This window comes from Rhinopithecus bieti, unplaced genomic scaffold, assembly GCF_001698545.2.
Source record: "Rhinopithecus bieti isolate Rb0 unplaced genomic scaffold, ASM169854v2 scaffold_2467, whole genome shotgun sequence".
In the NCBI taxonomy this organism is placed as follows: domain Eukaryota; kingdom Metazoa; phylum Chordata; class Mammalia; order Primates; family Cercopithecidae; genus Rhinopithecus; species Rhinopithecus bieti.
The window spans coordinates 335,264-345,604 of NW_016803926.1; positions in this window are offsets into that span (position 1 = coordinate 335,264).

A 10,341-nucleotide genomic window follows, 5' to 3' on the forward strand; every position below is an offset into this window, starting at 1 on the left:
ATAAATTACTGAATGCCACTTTTCCAAATTATGAATGCTATTTATTCTTATTATATTTTCATTAAACTTAATGTAATTATCATAGAATCTATGAGCCATGGTAATAAAATGCTATGAGCAAAATCAGGTATTACTGATGTTGATATCTTAAGTAATGATTTAATGTTGTTTATATAAGATGGATAAAGATTGTGAATAAATATTATGGAGAGCAAGGAAATCATCTTGTATATGACTAATTACACTTTAATTCATTAATTTATTTTCAAGAAAGTAGGCGATGCATTTATTTATTTTCTGATTTACAAAGTGCACTAAAGATAATGCATATGGAATTTTAAAATTAGATTCTGTGTATTGATTAATCTATATTTTACCCTTAAAACTCACATAAACTAAAATATTTGAATCAGTAGCCCAATTCTTCAAATACATGTTTTATATCTCTGTTTCTTCTATTCTTATTCACTCCAACATCAAGTTTAATCCTGCCTTCCACCTCTGCTACTCAAGAAGAGGAAAGGCTCAATTGTGTTGCCGACTACCTTCATATCATTAAATTTAATGAGCACCTTTCATTCCTTATGTTTGACTTTGTCATATAGTTAGATGCTATTGAGGTTCTTCTCGAAACACTCTCTTCATTTGGCTTCTTAATCTTAACAATCTCCCAGTTTTCCTTCTATTTTCTGGTAATCTCCTCTTTTCTTTGAATGATTATCCTGTTCTAAGCAGACATTATATGCTGCAGTTTTCCATATGGTTGATTCTCAGCCCTATTTTCTTTTCTTACTTTTCTAAGACAATCTCTTCTATGCTGTAATGATCACCTTATAAAAGATGGAGCATAAATTCAGGACTTAAGCTTAGACCTTTTCCAAGCTCTACTGCTGTGCATTTAACTGCTTATGGGACACCTTTACTTGGCGTCAAAGATACCTCAAAGGCCATATGTGACAAGTCTACAGCTAACATTTTAATCTAAAGTTAGGAACAAGATAAAATGCCCACTCTTGCCTCTTCTATTCAACATAGTACCAAATATCCTAACTGGAGGAATTAGGCAAGAAAAGAAATAAAAGGCATCCAATAGGAAAGAAAACAGTTAAATCACTTGTTGACAGATGATATGATTTTATATATAGCATACCCCAAAAGACTCCATGAAAACAGTGGTAGAACTAATAAACTCATTTGGTAGAAGTGCAGGATACAAAATCAAATATGAAAATCAGTAGCTTTTCTATATATTGACAGCAAAATATCCGGGAAAAAAAAAAAAAAAAAAAAAAACACTAAAATCTCATTTACAAGAACAAAAAATACTTAGCAACGAGTATAACCAGATATATGAAAGATCTGTACACTGAAAATTATATAATACTAATGAAAGAAATTGGAGACATCTTAAACAAATAAAATGATATCTTGTGTTCCTGACTGAAAAAATCAATATTGTTACAATGTCTATGCTACCCAATGTAATCTACAAATTCAATGCACCTCTGTCAAAATTCCAATGACATTTTTCACAAAAGTAGAAAAAATATATTAAAATTTACATTGAACCCCAAAAGATGCTGAATAGCCAAAGAAATCTTAAGAAAAACAAATAAAATTAAAAGAATCAGAAACATACTAGGTTACCTAAAAGTCTATTACAAAGCTACAGTGGTCAAAACAGTATGACACTGGTACAAAACAGACATATAGATCAATGGAACAGAATAGAGAGCCCAGAAATAATCCCAATCATACAAAGTCAACTAATTTTCAACAAAGGCACCAAGAAAACACTATTTTGGGAAAGGATACTCTATTCAATAAATGACACTGGAAAAACTTGATATCCATGTGCAAAAGGATAAAATTGGATTTTGTTCTATACCATACACAAAATATACTCAAAATGGACTACAGACCTAAACATAAGACCAGAAAATTTAAAACCCCTGGAAGAAAATATAAGGGAAAATTCGTTGACCCTGCTTTGGCAATGATTTCTTGGGTAAAACACTAAAAGCACAGGCAAGAAAAACAAAAATAAATAAGTGAGACTATATCTCACTTATTTATTGTGCAAACTAAAGCTTCTGCACAGCAAAGGAAACAATCATCAACAAAATGGAAAGGCAGCCTACAGATTGAGAGAAAATGTCAGTGAGCCATAAGACTAAGAAAGGGATAATATCCAAAATACATAAAAAAAACTTACACAACTTAGTGGCAAAAAAAAAAAAAAAAAAAAAAAAAAACCTGAAAAAACATTTCTCCAAAATGACATAAAAATGCCCAACAGGTATATAAAGAGGCATGTTCAATATCAATCATCAGATAAATACAAATTAAAACCATATGAAATATCATCTCACACCTTCTAGGATGGCTTTTATTAAAAAAATAAAATAAAATAATTAGTCATTTTCAGTGAGAGTATGAAGAAAAAGGACCCCTTGTATACTGATCATGGGAATTTAGATGTGTGCAGTCACTGTGGAAAAAAGTCTGGAGTTCCCGAAAAAATTACAAGTTAACTACGAGATGATCTTGCAATCTCTTTCTGGGTATATACTTAAAGGAAATGAAATCACCACCTTGTAAAGCTATCTGCAGATATAGTCCAGATAGGGAAACTACAGAGCTGTTCATTAACAGATGAATGGATAAAATATGTTTTTTTATATACACACACACACACACACACATATATATATACACACACACACACATATAGATATATACACAGACACATGCACTAGAATACTATTCAACCTTAAAAAAAGGAGACCATGGCATTCACAACAACATGGATGAAACTAAAGGGCATTATGCTAAAGGTAACATGCCAGACACATTAAGAAAAATACTGCATGATTTTACTTACGTGTGGAATCTGGAAAAAAAAAAAAGTAAAATTGAACATATAGAAACACAGTAAAATGGTAGTTGCAGGGAGGAGAAGAGGAATGGAAAGACATAGATCAAAGGGTTTAAAGATGCAGTTATGTAGGATAAATAAATTTAGAGGCCTGATTTGCAACATAAGGACTAGAATTAATAACATTGTATTGTATACTGGTAATTTACCAAGAGAGAATTTGGTTACTCTCACTAAAGAAAAACAGAAAGAGAGAACAAGAGAAAGAGAGGAAGGAATGAAGGAAGGAAGGAAGGAAGGAAGGAAGGAAGGAAGGAAGGAAGGAAGGAAGGAAGGAAGGAAGGAAGGAAGGAAAAGATTAAACTTTTCTATTTTTCATCTTTGGATGAATAAAAATATAATTTTTGTTTCCTACTTAACCTAATGTCTAAACTATTCGCTAATTAGCTAAGTATTTTGTTGTTCAAGATACAATAAAATGATTGAAATATAGGTCTTAGACATAAAACAAAACAAAACTCAGAATATTGGCCAAACTATTATATAATCAAGTGTACCTTTTCAGGGAAATGTTTCCCTAAATAAGAAGACAGTTATAGTATTTGTAGCAGCATATTTAAAAGCATAAATATTTTTCTTTAAACCCAGAATCATGCCCTACAATGTCTTTCAGAATTGCCATGTTAACTATTGTTTGGGATAATTAGTTGACACATACACAGTTCTGTGCAGTGTAATCACAGATGAACAGCTTCGGCAGTATTACAAAGACTTTGAAACATCCATGGGAAAATAATAAAAGACTTGAAACTGGAATAGATTCAACAGGCTCTTTGCAGTTAACCTTTAAAAATGACATTTGAAGCTATTGAAAAGAACCAGTACAGTAGTTTAAGAAAAACGTGTCATTATGAAATGTTACTCTAAAAAATGATCGTGGTTGAATTAGTTTTTCTATCCAGAATATGTACATATTCGTATCTTGCAAAAGATTGAAGAGTATTACTTTTCTGAAAGTGAAATGTACAAAATAGTTTCTTGTTTATTTTAATGAAAAGCAAAAATGATACAGAAGCAATCACTTCTTTTATTAATATTTCTCTATATGCATTTTATTTCATAATTTTTCCTGAGTGCTATATTTGCTTATTTGAGGTGCCAAAAGTGTACATAATCAAGAATGCTAAAAGGTAACAACATCAGATTGACTTACTATTTTAACTGGTTTTGATGAATTAGAACTGTTTTTCCTGTTATTTTGAAATTATCCAATTTTTTAAGAAACAAGAACTTACAAAATAACATAAGATAATTCTGTACCAATAAAACAAAAATAGAGTTTATATACATGGTATAGGAATGACAGGAATTTTGACAAAATATTAGTTTAAAACTTTAGAAATTCTCAGTCATCTTTGCCTTGGAAATAATTTGCCTTGTAGTACTGAAGAGATGTAAGAGAAAACCAGACTCTAAAGCATAAGAACAGATAAACTATATATATGTATATATATTCAATAATATGTATATCCAAGAATACATATATATTTTTGAAATCTCTTTGTTAAATATTTTGTATTAAAGAAAACAAGTAATATTCTTTTATGCACTTGAATAATCTATTATCTACATGAAAAACAAGAAACTTTGAGAGGGTGATTATCTTTGCCATAGCCTTGCTGCCATTGTTTGATTCTGCTTACATTCTCCTATATCCACAGGTATAGCCTTATCATTTGAAACACTAATGCTATATGAAAAGTGAAGGGACACAGAAATGTTTCCTAGCAACTCCTGGGAGTCTTCTAAAGTAAGTCAGTTAAAACCACATAGTACGTGCAACGGGTGTAGAGTACAAAGCTCAATTGCAGATTTTCAGATTCTCAATGTAAAACACAACAACCTTCAATAGGAGCCAAATTGCTCAGGAAAGAAATCTCATCAGAACCTTGGCAGTTTAACTATTATTTAAATAATCCTGCTTGAATTCCACTGAATTTGTAGAAGTCCAAGTACCAGAACCAAAGTGGCAGAGTGCAACATGAGAGTTAATGAATGAGTGTGGGCTTTGAGAAGTGTTTTATGTTGGCCCACTCCACACACACAGACACAGACACACACACACACACACACACGTATTATCTTCACTGGAAAAAGTGCAAAATTACTAGTGGGATACATTGTTTTGATATTTGATTAATAAGTTTCCTGTTTTCACAATATACAAATTATTTTATGAACACAAAATATGGTTAAAAGATATTTTCATTGAAATATTAAATTATTAAATGTTAAATCACTGGGAGAACTCCTCATTCCCTTAAGCTCCTTATAGTACAATAATGAGTAACATTTGTATGGCATATAGCATTTGATAAAGTACTTTGCTTCTGCTTTCATTTTATATTTACAAAAACTTTCTGAGGTAGTGATTATCAACCCCATTTCACAGATGTGAGAACTGATTTTAAGGAAAAGGTTAAATGGTTCATTAAATGCTACTTTGCAAATAAGTGGTTGAACCAGAATTCCAGATACAATGGTGTAACTACAAAGAATTTTCTCCTTGTCTTCGTATCAATATCTCACCAATTGTCACAGAAACATTTTAAATGAGTCTTTTAAAAGATGTACTTGTCTTTTGACTTATGATCAATGAATGATTAGAAGTTGAAAGAGGAAGAATTTCTATTAAGTGAAGACTGCCTTAATAAAACTTTGAAAAATTTTGTTCTCAAGACACTAAAAAAAGATTCTTAGAAGTAATTATAAGTAAATATCATTTTGTGTATTTCTTATTCTGTTCTCACCTACTTAAAAGAGAGAGAGAAATTTTCAAGGCTCACAAAAAGCAATAAGCCAGGGCAGAAATAGCAGCAAATATTTAGATTAAAGATAGTTGGTTCAATCCAGTAGAGTGATAGCTTAATTTTTCTGGAAACCCAGGAAAAAAAACCATTTTGTGATGCATGCGTTGGCACATGCCTATAATCCCAACTTCTCAGGAGGCTGAGGAAGAAGGATCACTTGAGCCCAAGAGCTCTAGATGGGCCTGGGCAACATAGTTAGACCCCCTCTCTATAAAATAAGAAAACAAAAATCCATTTCACAAACATGTAACTACTAGGTACTATTGTATACAATGCTTTTACTTTCTAATACAGAAAGCATATTACTAATCAGAAGAATTCCACACTTTAGGTGAAATCAAAACGTTTTTTAGCTTCACTAAACTTTTCCTCCTTGATAAACAGCAGGTAATAATTCAACTCCTCTAATTTGTTTTCAGAAGTTGAAAAGGGAAATTCGGAAATTCTTCTATAAGCAACCAAATTATATTCAAACATATTATAATTAGCATGACTGCTAAGAGAGGGTATTATATTGGAGGAAAATAGCTAATTCTTATCAATAGCTATTACATTTATTAAATACTTGTCCAGACTTCTAAACGTTTACTTATGTAAAAGTTATTCGCTGCAGAAATGAGAAATAAAATGCCCACAATAGAATAAAATGAAATAAACATTTAAAATAGTTAATTCTTCCATTTTTATGAATGTCTTGCACCTTACTGTCTAGAGTGTTAATGCTGATTAAAGGTGTGTGAGAGAAGATACGAGGTCAAAGTGATGAGGAGTAGCAGTGAGTAGAGTGATTCATGACTAGATCATTCTTGCTTTTAATTTTGGTTTGAGCAATCAATGTTACAGTGAAGATGACAAAATTTCCCATTGGACTGATTGATAGATTAGTTTTTTAATTTATCATTTATTTATCTATTCGTTTATTTCAAAATCAGGAAAAACTTAAGTTTTACAGATCATATTTACTCTGAAGTATAACAATAAAAAAAATCAGGATTTAAGTAAGAAGAAACTTCAGGTGAATAGATTATTGTAACTATCACAATAGGAAGAATATACAAATTAACCATATCAGCAAGTATATCAAAAGTTAGGTAGAAAAGTGTTTTTCTTTTATAAAGAGAACAAAAAAGTCTAGGAAAAATATGTTGTGGGGAAGTGAGATGAAAGGGATCACAGGTTGAAGGTGGCAGTGATAGAGTAGTGTATCAGAGAAAGAAGCTAGCTTATTCTTGGAGGGTCTGTTAAGGAGAGGTTTGTATACAGTCTCAAGCTTGTGGTCAAAGTTTAGAGGCCTGTGGGAAGCAGAGAAACTTAACTAAAGTTTGGCTAAGAAGCATTCTGTTCCTACTGATTAGTCAGGAAAAAAAACAGTTGAGTTAATCACTTACTAGGAATTTAAAGGGTCTGTGCCTGGTCTTTTCATAAGTAAACAAGGGAGCATTCTTGAATCCTTATCTAAGTCATATGGGGAAAGCTGTTTCTTTGTAATAAGTAGCTTCCTGGAACACAAAATGATGAGACAGTTTCTTTATCACTCCTTTATGGGATCACAGGGATAAAATTAAACACTGCCAAGTACTTTTTCTCAATTAGCTAATATTTGACTTTTTTTTTTTTTTACCATCATTTGTCCTCTGAAATTTAAATATTATAAATACTCAGCTTTGAAAAGTTCTGTTTTATTTTCTAAAGGCTTTAGAGAAGTACTGCCCTAGGTACTCTGTCTTTGACACTTGGCTTACGGGAGCTTTTATATCATTTTTGAAAAGGACAGGAAAGCAAATGAGGCTTTGAAAATGCTCCAGTGCAGTTCAATAACTGGCTGGTTGCAGGCTCACTTGTGATCTTATGGATGTTGCATGGGTATAGTCCTAAATATTCACTAAATGTAGCACATTCACAATGTTTAAATCCATAACTCATTAAGGATTACTTGCTTCTGAACAATAAAGAATTCCTTATTAATGTCTGTGACTTATTGATTGTTGGTAATGTGAAGAAACAAAAATTTGCTAAAAGCAAAACACCTACTTTCTGGTTAAAAAAAATAAACATTATAAAATCTGCATTTTATGACAATTGCCTACTTTAATAATTTATTTGTAACATTGGTAATCTATTACCCTCTATGGAGTGAAATTAAGCACACTGTATATATTATGTACCTTATTTAAACTTTGCAAAGATTGAATTTAGTTTATTTCCTCTTATGTCTGTCCTTGTAAATTATAGACTAGGCATCAATTTGATGGGTAGAATGGCAAATGTGCTTGATAAGATACCCTAAGTAAAATAAAATACATGTAAACCATAGAATTTTAAAAATTAAAATAAGGATAATGTTTTGGTATGAAAAATCCTTTCCCTAGGAGTTTCTACACCTTTAAATTTATTTATTAGCACCTCTGATTTCAGCTCCTTTTCTTCTCTCAGATGAGTTAAAAGTAATTTGCCCCATTTACATTCTTTGCATTTGCTCACCACTTTCAGAAGACTAAAACATTTCTTGTTTGTAATTTTTTTCTGCCCACTAAGTAGACCAATGAGACACAGAGGACACAAATTAAAAACTGTCATATATCATAAGTCTAATTTATTCATTTCTTTCCAGAGCAAAAGTCTAAATCATAACATACTTCATGAGGACTAGTGCATGTAAATAACTGAGCAGAGCTTTACATACACTGTAAGAGATCAATAAGTGATAGACGTTATTCATATCACCACAAATCCGTGAAATAATAATATCTGAATTTTACGTAGGGAGAAACTGAAGCATCTGAGGTTCCACTGGTAGTAAATGACAGAAACAAGATCTGCATCTGTGCCTGTCTGTTCTCACAGACTTAACATCATAACTACTATAAAATACTGTAAAAATGTTTGACCAGATGGTTCTTGCAAGCCGGAGGGATAAGCGGCCAAAATATGCCTGCTTCAGGTAAACATCTGTTTAGTTGAGTTTATATCATTGTTTAGTAGTGATGCATATAATTCACATAGTATAAATTTAATTAGCCAAAATAAGTTCTTTGTTTAAAAAAATTCCAATGAAGCATGCCTACCCAGAATAAAAGTACTGGTACCTATGAATAATATATTAATTTCATTCATTTTCCATTGCTTTTCCAACCTGAGATTATGTTACAAAAAAGGAATCATAACAAGTAAATGATAGAAAAAGTTATCTTTATAAGAGCTATCTTTTTTGTTCAACAAAAGATTGAAAACATTAAAATCTTATATAATCTATAAATCAAAATCAATGTGCCTGCCAAAAATCCAAAGACCTTCACTGTTTCTACACTAATCCCTCAATTTATTTACCTGAATTTTCTTCAAGCACTGTCAAAAACCACATCACACTAGCTAATGATCTCATAATTTGCACCCTGCAAATAGGCACCAGCATGCTTGCCCCATCATTTACCTTTCGCAATGCTTTTCCAGATTAACTCTGTACTCCTTTGCAGAATTTTGAAAATTTTTTTTTAGTTGAGTAAAATCCCCACTCATCCCAAGAAATGAAAAATGTTATTAAATTCTGATGTCTAAGAATATTTACTTAATGATGATATATAAATTCTATATATGTCTTTATATTTTCTATTTGATTATTTATCAATAAATGCATTTTGGAAATATCAAAAAGGTAAATAATATCAATAAATTTAAAATTTGATAATGAATAATCTCCTTGAAAAAAAACTTACTGAATTGATCAAGAATAAAACACTATTTCTAAATAGAACCTTTTAAAAATCTCCATGAAAACAAACAAAAATAAACAAATACTTCACGATGAGGTTTAATTCACCATTCAGCTACACGAAATGATACCAATTTCACAAACCTTGCAAGAATTAAAAGGAGGAAAGATTTTTCCATTTTTATTAAGCAGAAGACCTTGATCTAAGCTGTTAAACAAAAGCACACGATCTTATTCAATACACATATTTAAAAAAACCTTTAACAGAATATTACAGAACAAATACCAACTGTAATAGGAAGAATAATAAAGAGAAAAATACCATTACAACTGATTCAAGTTACTCCAGTAAATACAGTTAATTTAACATTTAAATAAAATAAAATCATGTAATTAAAAATGAATGTAATACAATACAAAATATTTGATTACAGTAATATATTAATTAAAAATAGCATTTTAAAGAGATTGAACAAAAATTTTGGATAAATTGCTTGAACAACTACAAAATAATGAAGACTGTAATAAAATCTAATAAGGGTAACTACATATGAACTACAGAAAAAAATTAAGTGTACTACTTAATGATAAAAAGTTACAAGAATCACATTCAATATCAACAATAAAAGATCTCCTATCACAGTTTATTTTCTTGAACTGTAACAGTATAATAAAAAATATTTAAGATTGTGTTAGAATTGTAAAGAAAGAAACTATTATTTATAGATATATAATTATATACAAAAAAATACAAAACAATTTTCAAACAAATTATTTATTTAACAAGTCAATTTAGCTGGCATTGCATACAAGACAGCAATCAAATGTTGTATTTTATATGTAATATGAGCAATATCAAAATACAAAATATCCAGGGAACTACA